At 37.4% G+C, this 26393-nt stretch overlaps 1 pseudogene; it reads right to left on the bottom strand.

Moving 5' to 3' along the window:
- Window positions 1–14967: 14967 nt before the first annotated feature.
- LOC132537121 (small nucleolar RNA U3) lies at window positions 14968–15045 on the bottom strand (annotated as a pseudogene).
- Between the last annotated feature and the right edge of the window lie 11348 nt (window positions 15046–26393).

Here is a 26393-nt window from a genome sequence, read left to right on the forward strand (position 1 = left end):
TCTGCTCTCTTTTCAAACTCATCTCTTATCACTGTCTTCCCAGATGGATGTGTTGCATTCACGATGCCCTCACACCAGGATCTCAGGATCTTTGTATTGGTCCTTTCCTGCTCTTGTAATGCTCTACTCTCAGATAAACAGGTGAATTGTATAAAATCACAACATCTTCATGACGCCCAATACCCCTTTGTTGATTTAATTTTCTCCATGGCACTGATAGCCCCCTATTGTAAGGGTCTTCAAAGATAGCAAAGTTGTTTGGTTTGCTCTTTACTGTATCTCCTGTACTGTACAAATACTGTACTCCTACGCAGTATTTGTTACAGAGAAGCCATTGAAATATTTGTTGATGTGGCCATAAGTGAATGGATAGCCATTTATTTAAGTATTCGATGATAGGTGTGTATGTACATAGCACAGAACAGAAGATGTGGCATCGCTTTACTAATTAATTTATATGATGGAGTACATGTGAGCAGGGACAAGTGATGAAATAAGGTCTAGTCCTGGCTTGGTTATTGAATCATGTCATTTTGGCTAGTTGAATTCATTATCTTGAGTTTTCTTTTCCTTATCTTTAAATAAGGAACTGTAGCAATACTGGAGATTTCTTTTTTCAATATACCCAGTTGGGGTGCGGTGGGGTGGAGTGGGGTGTGTGTACTACTGGAACTTTGTGGATAAAGGCCATGGATGTCATTAAATAATCCTACAAATGCATATACATATACTGCAATTAAGAAGCCTAATGCCAACTGACAGGAATGACTTAGTGGTTAATATGAGACCCAGAAGGAGAAGCACATCTAAAAGAGACAACTTGAAGACAGGGTCTGACCAATACAAAGTAGAAATAATGTCTTACTCACATATTAGAACAAATACTACTATCTTCAGGGACATTAATAACAGGAATATCAACACATTAGTGGGTGGCATCAAATGTGGACTTAGAATACAATGACTACAGATGGACAGTTTTATCTGAGTTTGCTTCAAAATATTTTCCCTAGGGCATTTAGAGATTACGCACATCCCACATCCGGCCCTTATTTGTTTCTGATTGCAGTAAAGAACAGTGCTTTGTGATAGCATTAAGGTGAAATATCAAGTGTTAGAGGAAGTGAATTCACAAGATGCTCCACAAAAGTAATCCCTACTTCTTGGCACCCAAATCTACTAAACATTGAGGAGGCAAGCAGGAAACCTAATGAAAATAATACAAGGAAATCTTTTCATCAACACCCATCCCTAATGTCTCTGCTATCAGATCTTTGTTTTTGCTTCTCTAGGTGGATTCTGTATTTAGCAGCCAACATAGGAAGCTCCGATTTTAAACAAGCATAAGTAGTCATTTCTACCCTATGGCTAGAGCCGGATAAGCAATGCCAATCCTGCCTCAATTAAGAAATATAGTTTTTTTAAATGTGCTTATATTATAGCTTATCTCTCAAGCACAACAGAAACACACACTTAGGCACTTGAATAGAGACCATCAGTTTTTGTAAGGTAGCCATCTACATTTCTCTCCCCCAAAGAAACATGCACAGCAATTTAATATGAAATTACATACTCTTGCTTTTACAATGAGGAGAATAATAAAATTAATTTGATGTATTACAGTTACCCCACCCCTCTTTCTTTCTCTTTAGATAAAAAATAATTTATTATTATTATTATTTTTACCATTATATTAATTTACTCTATCAGGAGAGTTTAAAATTGATGCAGGCACCACCATGCGAGCTGCTTGACATGGTACCAGCTTGGCAGGAAGTTGAGCACGGTTGGAATCTCCAGGCCAAACTGAAACCATCTTGCCTTTTGCCATGTATAGGGGTTGGGATTAAGCTCTGTATGGTTTTAATAATCTTTACCTATGGCTAGGCTCAGAGTCTGATCAGTAACAAAATAATGACAAAACCTGCACTGCATTCTGTAAGATTGATCATAATGGAACAAGCAATATCAGTAATGCTGAATTTTTTAGGAGACTCCAAGAAGAAGAAATGTTTCCCCCTTTATCTACACCAATTCCTTTAGCTTTCCCTCTAAAATATAGAGAAATATTGGTGGTTCCCACAGTGGAGGGGCCACCTTACATAGCATAACTAACAAATGGAAAGTTATGGTCCCACCTAGATACAATGGGCATTATTATTATTATTATTATTACTATTATTATTTATAAAAAGGAAACACTGACAAAACCATAGGATAAGAGGGGTGCAACTCTACACAATTTCTACCACCAGAACTCCGTATCCTATCCCCTCCCTTGATAGCTTTCCTATTCTTTAACATTCTGGGAGTATGGAACCATTGTCATTGTGGGATGCAGAAGGTGGAAGGTCTGGCTTCTGTAATTGCTTCTCCGCTGAGCATGGGCTTTGACAGGTTGATCCATACTCCCAGCCTGCCTCTCTCTTACTCTAGTGGGGTGGGGTTCTGGGGAATCAGAGCTCCAGGACATATTGGTGGGGTCCTCTGTCCAGGGAAGTCTGGTTGGCATCATTCTAGCATCTGGAACCTGGTAGCTGAAAAGAGAGTTAATGTAAAAAGCCAAACAAGTTGTTGACTAATCATGAACCTAAGGGCTGGAATAGTGCAGATGAAGAGTTGGGGAGGGGTCTCTGTTCTGTAGATAACTAGTAGGCATATTTTAGTTTATTTTAGTTATATTCCAAAGGGCCTGTGGCTACAATAGTTTTGTTTTTTTGTTTTCTTTTTTTCCCTGAGCCTGAAATCTGATATGCAGGTGGATCCTAGTTATTGTCTGGGAAGATGATGTCATGGCTGGAAAAAGGATCTGGGAAGAGAGTAGCTCCCAAATATGGGAAAGGTGTATAAATATTGTTGACTGTTAAACCCCATCGATTTGATCTGATCTGGGGCCCATATTCAGCTTAGGAGCCTGTGTGACCACTACATCCCTGACAGTGGGCCTTTTAATCTACCACCCACCACTATGCTCTCCACTGCCTTATTCAGGAATAGTACATGAGAACCTAGGTTACACAGTAAGCATACACAAAAGATGGATTCCATTTAGAGAGCTTAACTTTATGGAGAGGCTGGCCAGGTCAGCACCACTTTGGTGCCTTCTCAGTAAGGAACAAAACTCCTTGATCAAACAATGGAACAAATTTCATGAAAAATGGGCTGTTCAATCTGTTTAAGGCCCCTAGAAACATAACAAGCTTGAACTTTTTTTTTTTTTTTTTTACCAGCTCTGGTTTATTATGATGGATTGAACCTGGGACTTTGGATCCTTAGGCATGAGAGTCTCTTTGCATAACCATTATGCTATCTACCCTCCATCTAAGTTTGAACTTTCTATGAACCATGGCTTCTGATGCATACAAGAGGATGGCATAAATATACAGGTAGAATATTAATCTTAATCAATCTGCCTAGTACATAGATACAAGAATAGCAAAAGATATAGAAACTGTGGTGTGATCTTTAGGGAGAAAAGTGCCCCTGGAATGTGAGTATTCCACAAAGCAGGAGGTGTTCCCTACTTGTGCTGCTCTTACTTGGTGATTTTTGTTTTAATAATCAAAGCCTTGGTGATTTATGTATTAGTGACCAAAGCCTTGGTGATTTTTGTATTAATAATCAAAGCCTTGGTGATTTATGTACTAGTTGCCAAAGCCTTGGTGATTTTTGTTTTAATACTCTATACTTTGGTGATTTTTGTTTTAATGATCTAAGCTTTATGAGACTATAAAAATAAAGTTCTGCCTGAGCACAGCAGATGTGCCTCTCTCCTGCTCCCGAAGCAGTTGACGTGTCTCTCATCTCATTCTCGTTGACGCCCCTCATCTTTCAGGATACCCTAATAACCTGCTGGGCCTGGACCCTGGCATAAAAAAGAATTAAGTTTTGTTATACCTTCTAAAATATAGTAATAAAGTTAATAGAACTGAATGAGAAAGGATGACTCCCAGGGACATGAATCTCATCAGGGTGTGTTCCTTGAGGTAAGCAGAGTTACATGATTGACTTGTGGAGATAGGGTTGGGACAGGATATCCTTTCTCATCAAACATTATACATTACTTTCCTCATTATTAATGTAGCAGAGTCACAAAAAATTATCTTGGCTAAAACATTCAGAGGAACAAAAACTGAACCCACCCTTTCATTAGGTTCAAAGTAAAATAATGATATAAGGAAACTTGTAATGTCCTGTCTAAAGAATGTGGCTAGATAATGAGAATTTTAAAAAAGTGGTCTGATGGCATATGAATAGGTTAAAGTACTTCTGCAAGGTGCACAGGAAACATAAATGATCCAAAGGCTAGAAGAAAATAAAACTTAGTTGTAGGATTGTTTATATTAGAGCAGACTCATTCTTTTCAAACTCTTCAAGCTGCATTTCCATCTGCTTCCTTGGGTAGAAAAGCAAAACTAGACAGACATAATCTCAAAATATAAGCAGGCATTTTATTGGTGCTTGGTTTAATAATCTCCATTTAAAAAAATAACTTTATTAGAAATAAAGATAGATATATGTATATATGAATATATATAAAATATAAAAATAAAACAAGGACATGATTTCTAAACTCCAGGAATTTAAAATGAAGTCAGAAGTGATAGATACACAAGTTATAGTTTACAGAGAGTTGGCAGTGTAGGGTCCCTGGACAAATTCTGGCCCACCTGACTATTTTTATAAATGAAATTTACTGGAAAAAAGTAATGACCATTAACTTATGTACCCTTTATGGTTGTTTTCCCACTACAATGGAAGAATGAAATGTTGCAACAGAAGTCATAATGTAAAATACTTAAGCTCTGCTCCTTTATATATTTTTAAAAGAAGTCTGTTGAAACATGACTTAAGCTATCTATTATATACATGAAACTAAATACTTTGCAATCATTGTCTCACAACTGATTCTCAACATTGTTTATGAAGGAAAGTACTATGTTGTCCATATATATATTTAAAATGTACTGTAATGGTTTTAAATTTTCATTGCTACTTCAATAATAATTTGTTGAAGTCAAATTTGAAAGGTGATATTCTGACCTTTATATCCTATGTTATTAGTAGCTGTATCTTATAAACAGGTATCTATCTATCTATCTATCTATCTATCTATCTATCTATATGTTCAACAGTATACTTTTGGAAAAATATATGTATGTTTACTAGAGCACTGCACTGCTCAGTTCTGGTTGATGGTGGTACAGAGGATAGAAGCTGGTACTTTGGAGCCTCAGGCATGAGTCTCTTTGCATAACCATTATACTATCTTCCCCTGCCCACTTTGAAAATATTTCTATCAATGTCTCAAAAAATTATATCTTTTAATGTATTTCACACTCATATTTCCTCTTTGGAAAAATTTTATTTGGTATCAATTGTTTCTGAATCTTCCCTCTTTTCTCTGATATGTTGATTTTGGTTATGTTGGTGTAATAGCAATATGCTTCTAGTTTTTCTACCTGACTATAACCATGGACTTTATTAAATAACTTTGTAGTGTATTTCCAAATGTGATGGTGTGGCCTTCTTCCCCTGATTTAGTGCTTTTCCTTGTTTTGATCAATTGATAGTTAGCAGGCATGAGAGACAGAAAGAAATGGTAATTTCTCGGGTGGCTAGATTTGCTCTTGGGTCTCTGCTGCTGCCATAAGAACATGACTGTGCCTTATATTACAGCTAATTTCAAGTCAAGTGAGACAGTTTAAGAGAAAAATAAACAGTGAATTCTTACTGTTGAATTTTACTGGAGGCTACAGTTATTTACTGTGTGACAACATTTAACAACAAGTATTAAGTAGCAGGACATTTATAACATAAAAATGGTTCTATCCACCTGTTATTACTATTTCTGAATAAGATCTTCTGGGAAATGTATCATTTTCTTAGACATTAGTGAAGAACATTCCTCAACTTTAGAGTTTAGAGTTTAGAGAAATTGGAGTCATGGGATGCAAAAACACCAAAGAAAAATGATAAAAAATAGAACGTTAGGGGCCAAGTGGTGGCGCACCTGGTTGAGCACCCATGTTATAGTGCTCAAGAACCCAGGTTTAAGCCCCCAGTCCTCACATCCAGGAGGAAAGCTTCACAAGTGGTGAAGCAGGTCTACAGGTGTCTCTCTTTCTCTCTCCCTCTCTATTTCCCCTAACCTCTTGATTTCTGGCTGTATCTATCAAATAAATAAAGATAATAAAAAATTAAAAAATAAAATAAAATAAAACTTTAACTTTTAAATAAAAATGCTCAGTTGAATTGGAAAAGCAGAATGGGCATTACAGCAGTAACATTAACTTAATGAGCCAGAAGATCAAGTCGAATATTTTTCTTTAGAAAACAAATTATGTAAAAATAATTCTTTCAGTGAGACAGAAAACAGGAAAAAAGATAGTAAGATATGAAAACAGCTCCAAAGGTTATAACACCTAAATCTCAAGAACACTAGTACTGAAAATAGAAATAAAAATTTAAGAACTTACAAAGGTTATAAAAAAAAAAGACATTTTCAAGAACTGACACTCATCACTCAAAACACTCCTCCTATGAGGAAATGTGATTGTCACACTTGCCCAGATAAGAAGGTAAACAGATGAAGCAACATCTAGTTAAGTCATGATTTTTTTTTTAAACTGAGATGGAAGAGAAAAATCTTAAAACAAGTGAAAAAGAAATTAAGCATACTACCTACAGGGAAGAAAAAGTAAAAATGGCCACAGCCTTTCAAAAGGAATAGAAGTCAGTAGCCAATTAAGTAATCATTTTAAATTTCTAAAATAAAGTCAATCTAGTATCTAGATCTGACAAAATAGCTTGAGAAATTAATAATAAATACATTATTTATAATAGAAAAACTCTGAATTTTTTGTAATGAAACATGCATGTCAAGAAATATTAAAGTGTTTTTTTCTAACAAAAAGGAAATGATAACAAAAAGAAACAGATATCTGACAAAGAGTGAATATAGGGGTAAATATTTAAATTCTTAAGAAGACAGTTGAATATATATATATATATATATATATATATATATATATATATATATATATATAATTTATTTATTTATTTTTGACCAGAGCACTGCTTAGCTCTGGCTTATGGTGGTGCAGGGGGACTTAACCTAGGACTTTGGAGCCTCAAGCATAAGAGTCTCTTTGTATCACCATTATGTTATCTATCCCGATTTTTCTTAAAATTTTTAAAGGTCTAAGTTTCATAACCCAGGTAGAAGCATGGTGTGATCTCATTTATAGATGGAACTGAAGAAATAGGGACAGAAAGGGAAAACATAAGGTGAAACTTGGACTGGCTGTGCTATATTGCACCAAAGCAAAGGCTCTGGGGAAGGAGGAGACTGGAGATGGTAGAGAGACCATTGGAGTCCTGGGTATCTTGGTAGAAAAAGGACCTACTTTGGGAGTGAGAGTGTTTTATAGACACCTATCATAGAGAAATGAGAAATTGTGTCCAAGTGTTAGAAACTGTACTGTAAACCATTAGACTCCCAATAAAATAATACCTAATTAAAGCTGCTTAAATGTAAATTCTAGTGCAACCATTAAAGATCTTAGAGATAGTATAACTAATAATGCAACAATAGAGAAGGATCTTGTAAATAATATTCCTTTGATAAGACAGTACTGAAATTATACAACAAAACCAAAAATGGAGAGGAGAACCAAGGAGATTTAATAGTTGTGTAACTGCTTTGCATATGTGAGGACTTTAGTTTGCCCCACTGCATTGTTTGGAAATAGCAAGGGGGAGCTCTATGAATGGTGGAGAAGGTCTTTTCTCTGCCTACCCCCTTCTCTCTCATATTCTAAAAATGAGAAAATGTTAGCACAGGAAGGTGGCTCAGTTGTAATGCCTGTGGGTGAGAACTTAAATTTGACCTCTGGAAGCACATTAAAAAAAAATTAACATCCAAATAAGAAATCCAAAGTAAATGAGGCTGGGGGAAGGGGACAAAAGAAAAGCATGACAATGTTCACACGTATCCATAAACTAGTGCAAAATATATACCTGAAAGCAGAAGTACACTAGAGTTTGCAGTGAGTACCCCCCTAACACTTCCTCTCCACTATTCCGACCTTTGGGTCCATGATTGCTCAACAATTTGTTTGGCTTCGTATGTTAACTCTCTTTTCAGTTACCAGGTTCCAGATGCCATCAGGATGCCGGCCAGGCTTCCCTGGACTGAAGACCCCACCAATGTGTCCTGGAGCTCAACTTCCCCAGAGACACACCCTACTAGGGAAAGAGAGAGGCAGACTGGGAGTATGGATCGGCCAGTCAATGCCCATGTTCAGCGGGGAAGCAATTACAGAAGCCAGACCTTCTACCTTCTGCAACCCACAATGACCCTGGGTCCATACTCCCAGAGGGATAGAGAGTGGGAAAGCTATCAGGGGAGGGGATGGGATATGGAGATTGGGTGGTGGGAATTGTGTGGAGTTGTACCCCTCCTACCCTATGGTTTTGTTAATTTATCCTTTCTTAAATAAAAAATAAATTAAAACAAACAAACAAACAAACAAAAGAAAGGGGAAACACAAAAAAAAGAAAAGAAAAGAAAAAAGAAAAGAAAAGCATGACAAACAGAAAATAAATAGCAAGATGGTAGACTTCTTTCCAACTTCACTGGTAATTAACTCAATTTAAATGGTCTGAGTGCTATAGTTAAACCAACGATAGGGTGTTACCTGAAATGATTATTTCTTAGAGCACCCGGAAGTCATATTTGCTTTGTTTTCTTCACTCTTCCCTCATGTCACTGAGATGCTGAGGTTTAATCCAGATTGGGTTTATCTGGATGAGACATTGCTGCAGAAGGAGGAACAACAGTAACCAGACTGACTTGAAAGAAATGTAGAAATACACAGCACAGTGCCAGACAGACTACTGTGAAGGGAGACTATTTAGACGCAAAGGCTTTTCCCTAAAAACCAAATATGGGAAGGGAAAACAGGGCAGGGATGGTGAAAATTGTAAAGAAGACAGAAGATGTTGAAGATGTGTAGGACATGGATGAGATGGAAAATATAATGAGTCTCTTAATAATGTACTCTGGTGAGACTTTTCCTGGTTCATAGGACTCCTTAATTCCAGTTTGGGTGGCATACTTCCTAGCAAAGCCATAGAACCTAGACATAGAGCAGGGCCCATGAGATAGAGCACATGTGCACATATATCCATAAGTTAGGGGAAAATACATATCTTCAAGCAGAAGTGTACAATAGTTTTCAGTGACTCAATAAACGCAGCAAGTAGAAAGACCTAAAAAATATACCATAAAGTACTTAATCAAATAGTTTCTTAGATACTTGCTCACCCACTTCTTCAATTATTCTAAGGTTAACCTAATCAGATAAAGTAGGGACTACAAAAGCTGTATCAGGGCAAGAGAATGGCACACTACAGTAATGGCTCTTTTTATTGCTACCAGGCCACCCCATTATCTAGGGCCCTAGTCAGGGAGTCCTGGGATTCCCACATAGACATGATGGACCTAGACCTCTAACAGATGCCTCTCTCCAGTGTCACTAGTCATCTCCATTAGGAACAGATTGTGGATTTTCTTGTGGGACTTTACAGGACCTTGCCCTTAATATGGAAAATGGTAGGGATTGCCCATTCTCTGAAGAGAGGCTGGGTCAAAATATTCTGCCACTTGAAGAAGATGGATCCTGAAATGAGTGCAGGCTAGATTGTTCCTAGCTATGACCATAGAATATGAGCTCAGATCTACAGGGTGCAGAGGTTACACAGGCTCCTGTGCTGAATATGGGCCCCAGATCAGATTGATGGGGTTGACAGTTAATGGTATTTATATACTTTTCCCAGATTTGGGAGCTACTTCCTCTCCTGATTCAGCTTTCTAGTCCTATTTCCAACTCTGACACCATCTTTCCAGACAATACCTTTAGCCTACCTGCATGTTAGCTGTAGGCCTCAAAAATTACTAAATACATGGGTCCCTTTGGAATATACCTGAAAAAGACTTCCTAGCTTTTTCCAAAATGGAGACCCCTCAAATCTCATTTGCTATATTCTTACCTTTAGATTCATGATTATTAAACTTTTTTTTTTTGCTTTATATCTTAATGCTTTTCAGCCACCAACTTGCCGATGCTACCATGATGCTAACTTGACTGCCCTGGGCAAATGACCTCACCAATGTGTCCTGGAACCCCACCTCTCCAGAGCCCTACCCCACGAGGGAAAGATAAAAACAGGCTGGGAGTATGGCTAGACCTGCCAACGCCCATGTCCAGTGGAGAGGCAATTACAGAATCCAGTCCTCCTACGTTTTGCACCCCATAATGATCCTGGGTCCATACTTCCACAGGGATAAAGAATAGGAACGTTTCCAATGGAGAAGATGGGATATGGGACTCTGGTGGTGAGGATTGTGTGGAATTGTGCCCTTCTTATGCTACTGTCTTGTAGATCATTATTAAATTAAAAAAAAATGACATGGAACATCAGAGAAAATGAACTGCAAAAAAAAAAAAAGTGAATGTAAAGTTCCAATGAAAATTTCATTTAAGTAGTGTGATGCTTTGTTTTTCATGTGTGCAACCCAAGTTTGGGTTCTCCCCTGCAACCCTCTCAGCTCATTGAAGGAAGCTTCACTGCTGTATTATTCTTTCTCTATCTATCTAAAACAAAACAAAACCAGAAAAAAAGTGAACACAGAAAGGACATGGTGGGACAGAAACTTGACCAGGGCCAAGGAATGATCAAGGAAAGGGTCTAGCAGACAAGGTTCCATTTTATCCAGTCCATCAAATTTAAAATATTTACTATCTGTCCCATCACAGAAAATGTGGCAGAAGTTACCTTCAAGCAGTTCTCAGCCAGTTGGACACTTCTGTGCTCCCTCTGGTCACCTAGTGTCAGAACTGTTTCTTCTGAGTGGTTGCAAGGTCCTGACATGCTGACAACCTGCCTTTAAATTTTCTGAGTCCCACTCTATCATTTTCTGTAGTGCTGGGGATTAAACCCTGGTCCTCATATGTGCAATTCATTTTTAGCAGTCATTTATATTAAAGGATATGACTGTGAAACGCATGTCTCTCTAGTGCTTGAGTTTAAATAATGTGTGTGTGTGTGTGTGTGTGTGTGTTTGTGTGTGTGTGTGTGTTTGCCACCAGGGTTTATTGCTAGGGTTTGATGCTTGTACTAAGAATCCACTGCTACTGAAAGCCATCCCCCCACCCGCTTTTTTTTTTTTTTTTTTTGCTGTCATTGTTCTTATTGTTGGATAGGACAGAGAGTAACTGAGAGAGGAGGGGAAGACTGAGACTGGGAAAAAAAGATAGACACCTGCAGACCTGCTTCACCATTTGTGAAGCGACCTCTCTGCAGGTGAGGAACTGGTGGGTTAAACCAGGATCCTTATGCCCATCTTGCACTTCTCATTGTGTGCACTTAAGCCAGCTGCGTTACCGCCCAGACCCACAATGTATCTTTTTATGGCATATTATATCTATATATCATTGCTATAGTTTAATCACAATTATCAATTCAATGATACCAGCAAAACAACCTCCCCGAAGAAACTTTTGAGGATGAAAGTGCTAAGATAAGTAAACTCAATTGAAATGAAGAATGAAAGCAGACAAAATTGAATTTTAATAGTAAGAAGGCTTTCTGCAGGATTAATTTTATGTGACTTGATTATTAAGTTAACTTAAAAGGTCCATTATTGAGCTAGGAGCTGGGATTGTCTTAACTCTGTGTTCTCATCATGATGGAGGTTAAGAGAATTCTTTTTTTTAACAGGAGAGTGATAATAGAGGGCAGCCCTCTATGTCCCAAGAGAACTAACTAGTCATTATCATCTAATATTCATGTCTGTTACAGTTTAAACCATAATGTTCCAATGAGATATTTTAAACACATCTGAAGGGAGCTGACACAATATATGTTTTTTCTGATTTTCTCGATTTTTCCAATGGATGGTATATGAACATTTGCCATGACAGTTACTTTAACACTGGTTTTCATTTTTATAAAAACATGGTTTTGCATGAGAAAGGGAGAGAGTAAAAGGGAAAAGTTCTAGGACAAAATGGTGCTAGAGACTGAACCTGGGGCTGCTGGGTCTCAGACATACAAGTCCTAGCTTCTAACTGTGGGTTATCTTCCCAACCCTAAAAACATGTTGTTTTAATTACCTGATCATTAGCTCATGAGATGTATCCACACAGCTTAAAAGGTGAAATGTAAAATGTATTTCAGCCTGCCATTCTGTTTCCTATCAATACAACCAAAGCCTATGATCTTTCCATGAGATTTGTTTTAAAGGACTAGGGCATTGTCTGCAGAAGGCCAGATAAAAAGCAAATGTAGAACTTGATGGGCAAAGGCATATTAAACACCACTCACCTAAAACTCTATGAATGAAAAGCAATAGCTTTCTCAAAGGGGAAAAGAGGAAATCATCACTTCCTTGAATTCCCTGAAGAGTCAGGTGCTGTTATGTGGGAACATACTGGGGCTTGGGGAGTGTCTGGGAGAAAGAGAATGATAATAACAAGAATAGTTCTGAAAAACTTCAGAGCATTTCTCCACTCAGAAATTCCTACCACAGGCCTAGTTGATAGATGGCAACTATCAGTTTGTCTGGGGCTCCCAGTTCAGTCCTGGCACTTAACGCTGTAGTGCTGCTCTGGTTTTTATCTCTCTGTTTCTATGTAGCTATCTTTCTCATATAAAATAAATAAAATACCCTCCCACTTTTAAGTATATCCCAGGTAGTGGGAATAGCATAAAGGTTGTGCAAAAAACTGCTTTCATGCCTGAGGTTACAAGGTCCCAGAACCCAGTCAGTTCTCAGTACTACCATAAACCAGAGCTGAGCAGTTCTCGCGAGGAGAATAAAGTCCCTACATTTTTAAAAGCTCTCCAATGGCACAAATAAAGGATTCCAACAGAGAACTTTTGCAGAATATGAAAAAGGAAAAAAAAAACTAATGTTTGGGCCATGATGGAGGGGATATGAGTTCAGACTCTGGGGTGCAGCCCAGGAGCACAACACACAGAGAGAACAATGGTGTTGTGGCATTTCTATCCAAAAAAATAAAAACAAACAAACAAACAAAAATCAATTAAGACACTAAGGAGTTGACTCAGAGGGTAGAGGACAGGACTTGCATGCATGAGACCCTGAATTACATCTCGGTAACACGTAAGCTGTAGTGATGTTCTAGTCTCTCACTCTTCTCTCTTAAAAATAAATACATTTTTTTCTGAGAAGGGAAAAAATTGTCCTTACAGCCTGGAATCCTTTCTAGTACATTTCTACTACTCCTTTCCAAATCCATGTGGAAGCTTTCTTTTCCCCAAAAGTTTTCCTTAGTGAAAAATTTCTCATCCTATTTTATATTTAACCACAGAGCATCAAGTTTTTAAGCAATTTTTTCTCTCTGTCCTATCCAGCAATGAACAATATCAACAATGGCAGTAATAATCACCACAACGAGGCTACAACAACAAGGGCAACAAAAGGGGGGGAAAATGGCCTCCAGGAGTAGTGGATTCATGGTGCAGGCACTGAGCCCAGCAATAACCCTGGAGGAAAAAAATAAATAAATAAATATGTGGATTTTTTAATTAAATTAAATTAAATTATTTATTTAAATTTTTTGTTTGTCTTTTGCCTCCAGGATCATTGCTGGGGTTCTGTGTGTATGAATAGCATTTCAGTAAATCTGTTAACCAAAAGAAAAAACAAAGGTCAAGGCAACACACTATTTTTGTGTAGAATCACAGATCACATCGGCTAATTTCTGAATCCAGTCAGTCTCCACTCGAGGAGGCATTGAAAGTTGACCCTGGGGAATCAGGTGGTGGTGTGCCTGGGTAAGTGTTTACATTATAGTGTGCCAGAATGCAGGTTCAAGCCCTTGGTCCCCACCTGCAGGGGAGAGCTTCACAGTGGTGAAGTTGTATCACTCTGTCTCTCTCCTTCTCAACTTCCCCCTCCTCTCTCAATTTCTCTCTGTCTCTATCTAATAATAAATAAATATTTTTTTAAAAAAGAAAATTGTCCCTGTGTCAAAGTACAAAGCACACATGACCATGCAGGCACCCTCCCGGATGACCTGTTTCATGGAGCTCCCATGAGTCATTTCATTCAAGCTGTTCTTAGAAGAGTTTGTATGTTAACTCTCTTTTCAGCCACCAGGTTTCAGATGCCAGCAGGATTCTGACCAGACTTCCCTGGACAGAGGACCTCACCAATATGTCTTAGAGCTCCACTACTCCAGAGACCCACCCTACTAGGGAAAGAGAGAGGCAGGCTGGGAGTATGGACTGACCAGTCACTGCCCATGCTCAGCAGGGAAGCAATTACAGAAGCCAGACCTTCCACCTTCTGCATCCCATGATAATGTTGGGTCCATACTCCCAGGGGGATAAAGAATAGTAAAGCTATCAGGGGAGGGGATGGGATATGGAGATCTAGTAGTGGTGACTGTGTGGAGTTGTAACCTTCTTGTCCTATGGTTATGTTAATGTCTCTTTTTAAAAATAAATAAATTAATTAATTAATTAATTAATAAAAAGAATGGAGGCAAAATGTAACATATCCATGTCCACCACTTCTCTTCATCACTTCTTGTTCACTTCTTACATAGAGAGCAGAGGTATATAACTCTACCTCCTCTCCCAAAGCATAAATTATGAAACCTTTTTGCTCTTCTTAAATTCCTGCAAATGTGTCTAGCGCTCTTCATAAAAACCACTATGAACATGATACTTGTTGTCTTTCACAACAAATCAAATGCAAGAAAGTTCTCAGTACCTTGTTATGTTAACTCTCTGTAGATCCTATTTTCTCTGTTTTGCATTCAAAGTAGATATTGATTAGAAATAGTTATATTATTCAACATTTTCAATCTATGATTTTGTATAGGCCATAGATTATAATGTTAACTACAGTATTTTATTTATTTATTTATTTATTTATTGCCTTACACGTCCAGAGGAACTTCCTTAGTAACATACTATAGAAATGATCCCTGAAAGTATAGTCTTAACTAAAGTATTTTATATAGTGTTAGTTATTATCATAAAGTTCTATGCAATTCTATATATGTGGAAAAAGAATGTTTGCAACCTAGATTAACTTTCTAATATTTCTTCTTTTACCGTGAAGACTGTTTACCATAAGAATCCTGTGAGGTCAGCATGAATTCTGTATGCTAATATACTGAGAACAATCATTGACATAAAAAAGGAACATTTTCTAATTTCTCCCTTTTGTGAATTTATATTTTCAGAGATCCTTCTTATATTTTCTGTGTTTTTTTTTCTCTTCAGAGAACAATTGTACATTACTCTGGAGATACAATTTTATCATCACAGATCTTAACATATTATAAAGTTGAATTAATTTTAGTATTTAAATATTATCAAAGAAAATTAATTGAATATTAGTTATTTGGTAAAGTCAACAGCATTTTTATTCTCCAAATCTAGTAGATCTGTATTGCCATCATTCTCATAATTGTGCTTGCTAGTACGAAGGACAAAAACGGTGAACACCATAAATATCCTTACCCCTATGTATCTTTCAGCCTAGAAAAAATAAAATGCTGAAAGTAAAAATAAAGCATCACTAAAGCATCAGTGTAAATAGGATAAGTTTTACAAATACATTGATTAAGAAATATCATCTAGAGAAGTTTATATTAAGTTTATGGAGTGAAATGTATAAAAAGGCAACAAGGGGGTCCGGCGGTACTGCAGTGGGGTAAGCACACAATGCACAGGCAGTGAAAGGACTGGTATAAGCATACCCGTTTGAGCACCGGGCTTCCCATCTGCAGGGGAGTCGCTTCACAAGCGGTGAAGAAGGTCTGCAGGTGTCTATCTTTCTCTCCTCCTCTCTGTCTTTCCTTCCTCTCTCGATTTCTCTCTGTCCTTTCCAACAACAACGAAATCAATCGATTGCAACAATAACAATAACCACAACAAGGACAACAAATTGGGAAAAATGGCCTCCAGGGCAGTGGATTCGTGGTGTAGGCAACAAGCCCTAGCTATAACCCTGGACACAGACACACACACACACACACACACACACACACACACACACACACACACACACACACACACACACACGTAACAAAAGGGTCCAGGCAGTGACACACCTGGTTAAGCACACACAGTGTATTGCACAAGGATCCAGGTTCAAGTTCCAGGGGGAAAGCAGGGCTGCAGGGGTCTCTCTGTCTTACTCCCTTTCTATTTCCCCCTTCCCTCTCAATTCCTCTCTTTCTCTCTCCAATAATAAATAAGTAAATAAATAAATAAACAAAACAAAAAATTTTAAAAATATAACAGAAAATGTTTCCAGTAGATATTTAATCTGTTTTTAAAAAACCAGTTTGTTGTGGTCTGAGAGGTGGTGTGGTGGTAAAGCTTTGGACTCTCAGGCTTGAGTTTGATCCCCTGCAGCACGTGTGCCAGAGTGACATCTGGTTCTTTCTCTCTCCTCCTATCTTTCTCATAAATAAATAAAATCTTAAAAAAAAAAAAAAAAGCAGTTTGTTGTGAACATCTCACTTGAATCCTCTGTTTTTCAAAACCATTATTTCATAATTTTGTTTGGCCATCTTCTGAGAATTTAGGAGATTCTGCAGTACCCCCGACTCCCCCGCCCCCCATACTCTGGTGTACTCTACTATTACTTCCTGAGGAAATATTAGGTACCCAGGTATCTCAATACTTATGGAAAACTGTTCTTTTCACTAAGCCTTGCAGAAAGTGGGGGTGCTTTGTTTTTTTGTTTGTTTACCAGAACACTGCTCAACTCTGGTTTAGGGTGGTGCAAGGGATTAAACCTGGGACTTTGAAGCCTAGGAAATGAGAATCTATTAACATAACCATTATGCTAACTACCCACACCCTGTTGTGAAGTTTTCAACTATGCTCACCAACTTTTTTTTTTTTTTGCCTCCAGTGTTACCTCTGGGGTTCAGTGCCAGCTCTACAAATCCACTACTCATGGTGACCATTTTTCACTTTCACAGGATAAGACAGAAATTGAGAGGGGAGAAAGAGGAGAGAGACAAAGAAACACCTGCAGACCTGCTTCACTACTTGTTAAACGACCCCTCCCCTCAACCCCCTGCAGGTGGGGAACCAGGAACCCTTGAGCATGTCCTTGGCTTAATACTATGTGCCTTTAACCTGGTGCACTACCTCCCAACCCCCACTCACCAACTTTTTAGGTCTAGGCATAATAATAATTTAGACATCACAATAACTAAATTTTAACTGATCACATATTTTGCTTCAAGAACAAATGCTTTAAATAGCATCTCATGTCAGTCTCATTTAATTGTAATACACATATGAGGAAGACACAAATAGTATCATTTTATAGATAAAGAAACGGAGGTACCAAGATACTATGTTAACTTTATAGGTCTGGAATCACTACCTTGTGACTTCATCTACTAGTTTTGCAAAGTTTACAGTTTTAAACCTTTCACTGGACTGATTGATAGAAATTATACAGCAGATTGACTCACTGAGAAATTAAATTTAGGGCGGGGGTAGATAGCACAACGATTATGCAAAGAGACTCTCATGCCTGAGTCTCCAAAGTCCCAGGTTCAATACCCTGTACCACCATAAACCAGAGCTGAGCAGTGCTCTGGTTAAAAATAAAACAACAACAACAACAAAGGAGAAATGAAATCTAATTATCACACTTTTTTTTAAATGGCCCCTTAGCTTGCAGGTTTCATTGCCAACTTAATAAGTTTACTGTCTTAAATGACAAGTATATGGCATAAACTCCTAAAAAAGAGGGGAATGGACTGCAGAGAACAGCTATTAGGTCTGCTGACAGCTTTAAAGCTAAACTATTATTTCACATATGAACAACCCATCTGGTGTCCTATAATTCTTATTTCACTTGGCATAATCACCTTCAGTTCTATCTATTTTGTTCCAAATCATCCTTTTTGATTGCAAAGTAGTGTTCCATTGAATATATAGCCCATAATTTTATGTAGTCCTCTGTCATTGGGCATGTAAGTTATTTCTATACTTTGACTATTATAAAAAGTGCAGTTATAAACATAAGGATTTAAGATAATGCACTTTTTAAAAAAAGGTATCCAAATAATCTTGGACTTCATGAGAACTATGGGGTTATGGAGGTGGGGGTAGTGTGAGGGGAGTATAGAACTTTGATGGAAGGTGTGGTGACTTATACATGCCATATATGGGTATGAATATACTCCTGAAATATTTTGTTTTTATTAGTGATTTAATAATGATTGATAAGATTGTAGTATATGAGGAGCACAATTTCACACAGTTCCCACCACTAGAGTTCCATGTCCTATTCCCTTAATTGGAAGCTTCGCTGTCCTTTATCCCTCTGAGAGTATGGACCAAAGATCTTTCTGGGGTGCAAAAGGTAGGACATCTGGCTTCTCCACTGGACATGGGCTTTGGCGGTTCGATCCAAACTTCCAGCCTTCTTCTATCTTTCCCTAGTGGGGCAGGGCTCTGGGGAGGTAAGGTTCTGGGACAGGTCGGTGAGGTTGTCTGCCCAGGGAATTCAGGTTGTTGTCATGGTAGCATCTGCAGCTTGGTGGCTGAAAAGTATTAAGATATAAAGGAGAACAATTTTTTTAATAACCAGGAATCTAAAAGTAAGAACACAGCAGATGGAATGAGGGGTCTTCATGTGGGAACAAGCTAGGGAGTCTATTTTAGGTATATTCCAAGTGGCCCATAACTTCAGCAATTTTTGCCTAAGAGCCTGACAGCTAACATGCAGGTGGGCTAAGTATTGTCTGGGAAGATGCTATCAGAGTTGAGAATAGGACTAGAAAGCTGGATTAGGGCAGAAAATACCTCCCAAATATAGAATCTTATCATTTCATCAAATACTATTTAGTCATTGATGAAAATGTTTTAAAAGCTGTAATTAAATGTAGTATAGCATTTAAAATTCTCAGTCATTTTAATACATATAGACCCAACACTAAACCAGAATTTTTATTCCTGGCAACAAACATGGAACCATCAATGGCATTTAGGGTCACAATATTTCACTTGAAATACTATTTTCTGTGATAGTGAGTAAAAATTAAATAGGATACTGAGGTAGATCTAATAAAAATCACTAGATTTTTCTGCACACACATTCACTCAGTCACACTTTTATTATATCTGAGAAACCACAGTTTGACTTTCTAGTTGTGGTAGTGAGGCAATTAACAAAGGATTATAATGCAATACAGTTGTTTGCATCAGTGTTATCATAATAATTATTTAATGCTTATTAGCTCTGCAGACTGGTCTACTATGGATACCACATCTTTCATCAAGTTTATTGCCACCAAAGAAATATAATGTAAAGCCTTGGTTACTTTTTTTATGACTGATTACTTACCTGCCTTTTTTTTTTTTTTTTTTACTTCCACACTTATGTAGGCTAAGCCTTCTGAAACTTTAGATGAAATATCTGCCTTGTTTCTGAAATGATACCACAGGGTGTGTGGAGATCATTTCAAGGGTAAATTGTAAGTCACTTGGCTTATATGTGAACAGTGATTTTTCCTTTAAAGTAAGCTGGATTTAATTGGAAGAAAAGTACTCAGACATATCCATACAAAGAAGTGCAACACTATTTATAAAGACAATATACAAGAAACAATCAAAATAGCCAACATTATGATGCTAGATGAACACTTTACACAGTCCTGTGATTTGCAATGCTGCAATGGAATGAAGAACATATTTATAACTGTCATATGTGACCTTTGGATGTATTATTAAATTAAAAAATCTAAGATTGAGAATAAGTCATGATACAATAAATTTGACATGTGTGCAATATACACACATTTATGTATATGGACACAATTTCATTTCCAGAAATAAATACTGTAAGTTTACTTGAAGAGTAAGAAATGCATTCACTTGTTTGAGAGGGAAGATTCAAAGAGAGAAGCAGTGATAGAAACTGAAACTCTCTCAACGGTTTCATTTTTTTAAACTTAGAATGTAGAACCAGCAATGCAATGTCTTACAAGATAATAACAGTAAAATGCAATAAACAAACAAAGCTATTTTCTACCCCAAGAAAAATCCAAAACTAAAAATGATGCTGGCTGTTTGGAAACAAATCTTCATAATAATATGGCAATAAAGTATTAAACAATGCAGACAGTTAGATAGATGAGTCAATTTACTTTTATTGAGAAGAATTATCAGGAGGAAAAAGTTAGCCTTTTCGCTATATGTCATTAGTTTTTTAAATCAATTACTGAGGTTTTGATATTTGCTATGAATAAGATCTAATATTGCAAAATGTCTTCTTGTCCTCTGGGTATAGAAAGAAACTGAACAGCATATGAAAATTAGACCAAAATATTTACAGGTTGATCAAAGTAGAAAAGGAGTGATCCTTGTTCCTGTTTGCCTTCTACTGACTTCTGAAGTTCTTTGCTTGTAAAGGTTATAAAATCTATTGTGGCATTAGATTTCATGGATTTTTTTTTTCAGTGATGACCTCAGTAAGTTTCCCCTTTGTCTGGTGTCCCATACATTTGGTCATGCCTGTCACACACACTTGTAGCTTGAAGTCCTTCTTGTTCACTCCTGGATATGTTCATGGTGGGAGGTAACTTCTGGGTACCCTACTTTTCTTCTAGATTTTGCCTTCCTATATTAGAAATAACTACCAGTGTGAAGCAACCCAGGTGTCCAACAACAGATGAGTGGCTGAGCAAGTTGTGGTATATATACACAATGGAATACTACTCAGCTGTAAAAAATGGTGACTTCACCGTTTTCAGCCGATCTTGGATGGACCTTGAAAAAATCATGTTGAGTGAAATAAGTCAGCAACAGAAGGATGAATACGGGATGATCTCACTCTCAGGCCGAAGTTGAAAAACAAGATTAGAAAAGAAAACACAAGTCGAACCTGAAATGGAATTGGAGTATTACACCAAAGTAAAAGACTCTGGGGTGGGTGGGTGGGTGGGGAGAATACAGGTCCATGAAAAATGATGAATGAAATAGTGGGGGTTGTATTGTTAAATGGGAATCTGGGGAATGTTATGCATGTAAAAAAAAAAAAAGAAGTAGAAACGCAAAGCAGAAATTGACTGAGTTTGGAGTATGGAACCAAAGTAAGAAAGCAGAAGTACACTAGAGTTTGCAGTGAGTACCTCCCTAATACTTCCTCTCCACTTTTCCAAGCTTTGGGTCCATGATTGCTCAACAATTTGTTTGGCTTTGTATGTTAACTCTCTTTTCAGTCACCAGGTTCCAGGTGTCATCAGGATGCCGGCCAGACTTCCCTGGATTGAAGACCCCACCAATATGTCCTGGAGCTCAGCTTCCCCAGAGACCCACCCTACTAGGGAAAGAGAGAGGCAGACTGGGAGTATGGACCGACCAGTCAACGCCCATGTTCAGCGGGGAAGCAGTTACAGAAGCCAGACCTTCTGCCTTCTGCAACCCACAATGACCCTGGGTCCATGTTCCCAGAGGGATAGAGAATGGGAAAACTATTGGGGGAGGGGGTGGGATATGGAGATTGGGCGGTGGGAATTGTGTGGAGTTGTACCCCTCCTACCCTATGGTTTTGTTAATTAATCCTTTCTTAAATAAAATTTAAAAAATTTAAAAAAAAGGAAAATAAATATAAAAAAAAAAAGAAATAACTACCAGTGTGAATGTTTGTCATTGCAAAGCTTCACAGCTGCAGGCTGACTTCTTTGTTCAGATAGAATTAGAAAGACAGACAAAAAGACACACACACACACACACACACACACACACACACACACACACCTAAAGTTTCCTCCAATGTATTGGGGGCCCAGATCAAATGTGGGTCAAGAGTATGGCAAAGCTAGAGCTTCATTTGATTGAACTCTTTTGCCAGCCCTCACTTTGAGGAATGTATATATTTAGATATATACATATATATAGGAATATATATTATTTTTTATTATACTTATTTATTTATCGGATAGAGACACAAATTGAAAGAGAAGTGGGAGGTAGGGAGTGAGAGAGACAGAGAGACACCTGCAGCCCTGCTTCACCATTTGCAAAGCTTTCCCCTGCAGGTGGGGACTGGAGGCTTAAACCTTGGTCCTTGCACATTGTAACATGTGCTCTCAACCAGGTGTGCCACCACCTGGCCCCTATTTTATATATATTTTTAAGTCAATGTGTCATTTTTAATACTGCAAGATGTCCAAGTGACAAAATGACAAAGGAAAATAATGAAGTATTTATTAGAACTAGAACATATGAAAACTGTGATACTGTAAATCACATGATTGTAAAGTTGAAGAATAGCTGGAATTTCATGATAATTTAAAAGAGGTAAACTAGGGGCTAAGTTCAGGTCTCACATCCAACAGAGAACATATATTACCGAGGACAAGGACCCAGGTTGAAGCCCACTATGCCACCTGCAAGGGTGCAACTTTCCTAGTGGTGAAACAGTGCTGCCTTCTTTCTCTTCAATTTATCTTTGCCTCTATAAGAAAAAAAGGGTGAGACAAAGCAAGAGAAGGGGAGAAAGAAAATGGCCACTGGAAGTGGTAATATTGTCAAGCAGACACTGAGAAGTGGTAATCCCGATCGCAAAATAATAATAATAATAAATAATAATAATAACCAAAATAAAAGATTTTTTTTAAAAAGGATGAACTATACTGAAGAAAGTTGTGTCCCAAACAGTCACCATGTGTAAATCATTCTGCCTCTAGGTTGTCATTGGGAGAATCAACTACATACAAAGACCATTCTTTCTCCTGTTTCCCCTAAACGGAATGGAGTGACAGAAGATTTGTTGAAGGTTTCTGAATGAAATTGACTAGAAATTCAACTGTTCTCTATGAATATGTAGCTGCTGCCATATTTTAATACTTTCACTTGATTTTTTCCCAAGATAAACAGCAGTTGATTTTTTGACACATTACTCTGTACTAAGGAACTCTGATTTTAGCTGTCCTTAAGAAAATGGCCACAAAAGGTAAAATACTGTACTGTTGTTCTATTCCATAACCATGGAAACTTCTAAAATTCCATCAAAAATTAAAATAATTGTTTGGTCTGAAAGTCAAAATAAAAAAAAAAATAAAATAAAAAAGTGGTCCAGGAGGTGGCGCAGTGGCTAAGGCACTAGACTCTCAAGTATGAGGTCCTGAGTTCAATCCCTTGCAGCACATGTACCAGAGTGAGGTCTGGTTCTTTCTCTCTCTCCCCTATCTTTCTCATAAATAAATAAATAAAATCTTAAAAAAAAATTAAAAAATTAAAAAAAAGTTGTAATCAAAAAGATGCTGATAGTATTTTTTAAAATTTATTTATTTTAAAAAGGAGACATTAACAAAACCATAGGATAGGAGGCGTACAACTCCACACAATTCCCACCACCAGATCTCTATATCCCATCCCCTCCCCTGATAGCTTTCCTATTCTTTATCCATCTGGGAGTATGGACCCAAGGTCATTGTGGGGTGCAGAAGGTGAAAGGTTTGGCTTCTATAATTGCTTCCCTGCTGAACATGGGCATTGACTGGTTAATCCATACTCCCAGACTGCCTATCTCTTCCCCTAGTAGGGTGGGTCTCTGGGGAAGCAGAGCTCCAGGACACTGGTGGGGTTGTCTGTCCAGGGAAGTCTGGTCAGCATTCTGCTAGCATCTGGAATGTGGTGGCTGAAAAGAGAGCTAACATATAAAGCCAAACAAATTGTTGAACAATCATGGACCTAAAGGCTGGAATAGTGCAGATGAAGTGTTGGTGGGGTACTCACTGCAGACTCTTGTGTACTTTTACTTTCAGGTATATATTTTGCCCTAGTTTATTCATACATGTGAACATATGTTCTATCTCAGGGGACCTGGTCTATATCTAGGTTTTGGAATGATAGTATTTCTATTAAAAAAAAAAAAAAACTTCACAGCATCCCTGTAGAAATATTTGAAATTTGAAAACCCTTGGCATATCTCAGACTGTTTACACATTTTGTTATTAGACTGCAGGAAAAGGTTAGTGGAAGGAATCACATACATTTCAAATTAAACATGTTTTCTTAGATATCCAACATCTAACTCTTTTATTTTTTTTTCCAGTATAATGCAAATAATATGGTGAAGGACAAAATTAATAAACTTTAAAATGTTCAATGAAAACTTGATTCCTGATTCACTGTCAGTGATTCTCTGTTTTTAAGTGAAAAGTTCAAAACCTTTATTATCATATTGTTACTTTTAATATCACCTATCTTCCTTTGTTTGTGGGATTTAATATGCTTATCACTTCCCATAAATCTCTTAATGCATTTCTAATCCCAGAGCTTTAGCTACAAGAGCTAGCAATTTGATAAATATTGCATTCTTCTTACCCTTTAAAGATGCTGGTACTATATATTCGAAGAGCACTTAATATAGTGAGAAAGCATTCTCTAATCCTTTTCTGAATTTTTTTTCTGCCACAGAAGTGATTGACCTAGAACATCAATATTTTTATAACAGCTTTGTTTTTATAACAGCTTTGTTTTTGTCTTTGTCTTTGACCTTGGCTTATAAGGTTATAAATAACTTAGAAGTACCACTTCACACCTTTTTTAAATGATCCTTGAGCTTTGAGCTATGTGCCTTTAACCTGCTGTGCCACCACCTGGCCCCTGAGTGTTCATTATTTTATTATTTTATATTCTTGAAGAGCTAGATTAGTATTAGTGAATTCCTTGTCTGTCTGCCTGAAAAATTTTTCATCACTCCTTCAAACTTGATTGATAACCTAGATGGAAAAATTATTCATGAGTGGTGGTCTTCTGCATTCAAAATGAAAAATATCAGAATATTTTCTGTCAGCATTTCTGTTGAGACATCAGCTGGTAGTCTTTTTTATTTTAATCATTTTTGGGGGGGTTAATGGTTTACATGCAGTTGACACATAGGTACAATTTCTCGTTTCACCATGATAGATGTATGCAAAATACTTTCACCCTCACTTAGATTCTTTTCCATCACCATTCACCAGGATTCAAAAGCCCTCCCACCATCCCCATCTCTGCCCTCCTTCCCCAGAGTTCTTTGCTTTGGTCAGTACACAAAACTCAATCCAAGTTTTCTTGTTTTCCCTTTCTGTCTTTGCTTCTTAAGTTCTGCCTTTGTGAGAGACAATCCATTATTCATCCTTCTCTTTTTGGCTTATCTCACTTAACATTATTCCTTCAAGCTCCATTTAAGAGGAGACGAAGAAGATGAAGAAGTCTACCACTGGGAATGCAAATTTGTCTAACTCCTCTGGACATCTGGTAGTCTTAGTGGGACATTATAGGTAATTCTGCTTTTATCTAAAATTCTTTTACTTTTGCCATTTTAATTATCACATGCCTGGTGACCTTTAGCTTGGATTTAATTTGATTGGAACTTTTAAAGCCTGCTATTTAGAAGTAGAAAGATTTAGAAATTTTAAAAGGCTAAATTGAAGGGTCTATTTCTTTCAGTTTGGTGAAATACTAGACTGGTGTTTCTTGAAATATGAATGTCCCTTTTCTCTTGTTCTTTTGGCATCCATATGCTGTGAAGTTATTCCTCCTGATGTTTTCCCATTATGTTATATTATCATCATACATTTTAGTTCTTTTCCTATTACTGATGATTTCCTCTACTCCATATACCAGATTACTTTTTTCAAAATTTGATTTCTGTCTTTCTGCTGCTGGTTCTCTCTCTATATATTTTTGATTAACTACCAGATTCTTTCTCTCTAGTTCTGCTGTGACTTCTCTATATATATTTTAATTTTTATTTATAAAAAGTAAACACTGGGGTGGGGGGATATAGCATAATGGATTTGCAAAGAGACTTTCATGCTTGAGGACTCAAGTCCCAGGTTCAATCCCCCACACCACCATAAGCCAGAGATGAGCAGTGCTCTGGTAAAAAAAAAAAAAAAAAGGAGACACTGACAAAAATCATAAGATAAGAGGGGTACAATTTCACAGAATTCTCAGCACCAGAACTCCATATCCTATCCCCTCCCATGATAGCTTTCCTACTCTTTATTCCTCTGGGAATATGGAACCAGGGTCATTATGGGGTGCAGAAGGTGAAAGATACATGTGAACATATGCCCTATCTAATGGGATCTGGTCTATATCTAGGTTTTGGGACTTTGTTAGGAAGTGAACCACCTGCAATGGAATTAGAGAATCCTATGAAAGGAAAGGTCTCATGCCAGTAATGAGTAATGAGCCTGGACACAGTCTGAAGTGAAGCATGCAGAGGTGCTTGATTATGTTGATTACATGCTGATTACGTTGAGATCTGCAGACGCAACATCATTTGGTATGAATTGAGGGAAGTA

Source organism: Erinaceus europaeus, chromosome 2, assembly GCF_950295315.1.
Source record: "Erinaceus europaeus chromosome 2, mEriEur2.1, whole genome shotgun sequence".
NCBI lineage: Eukaryota > Metazoa > Chordata > Mammalia > Eulipotyphla > Erinaceidae > Erinaceus > Erinaceus europaeus.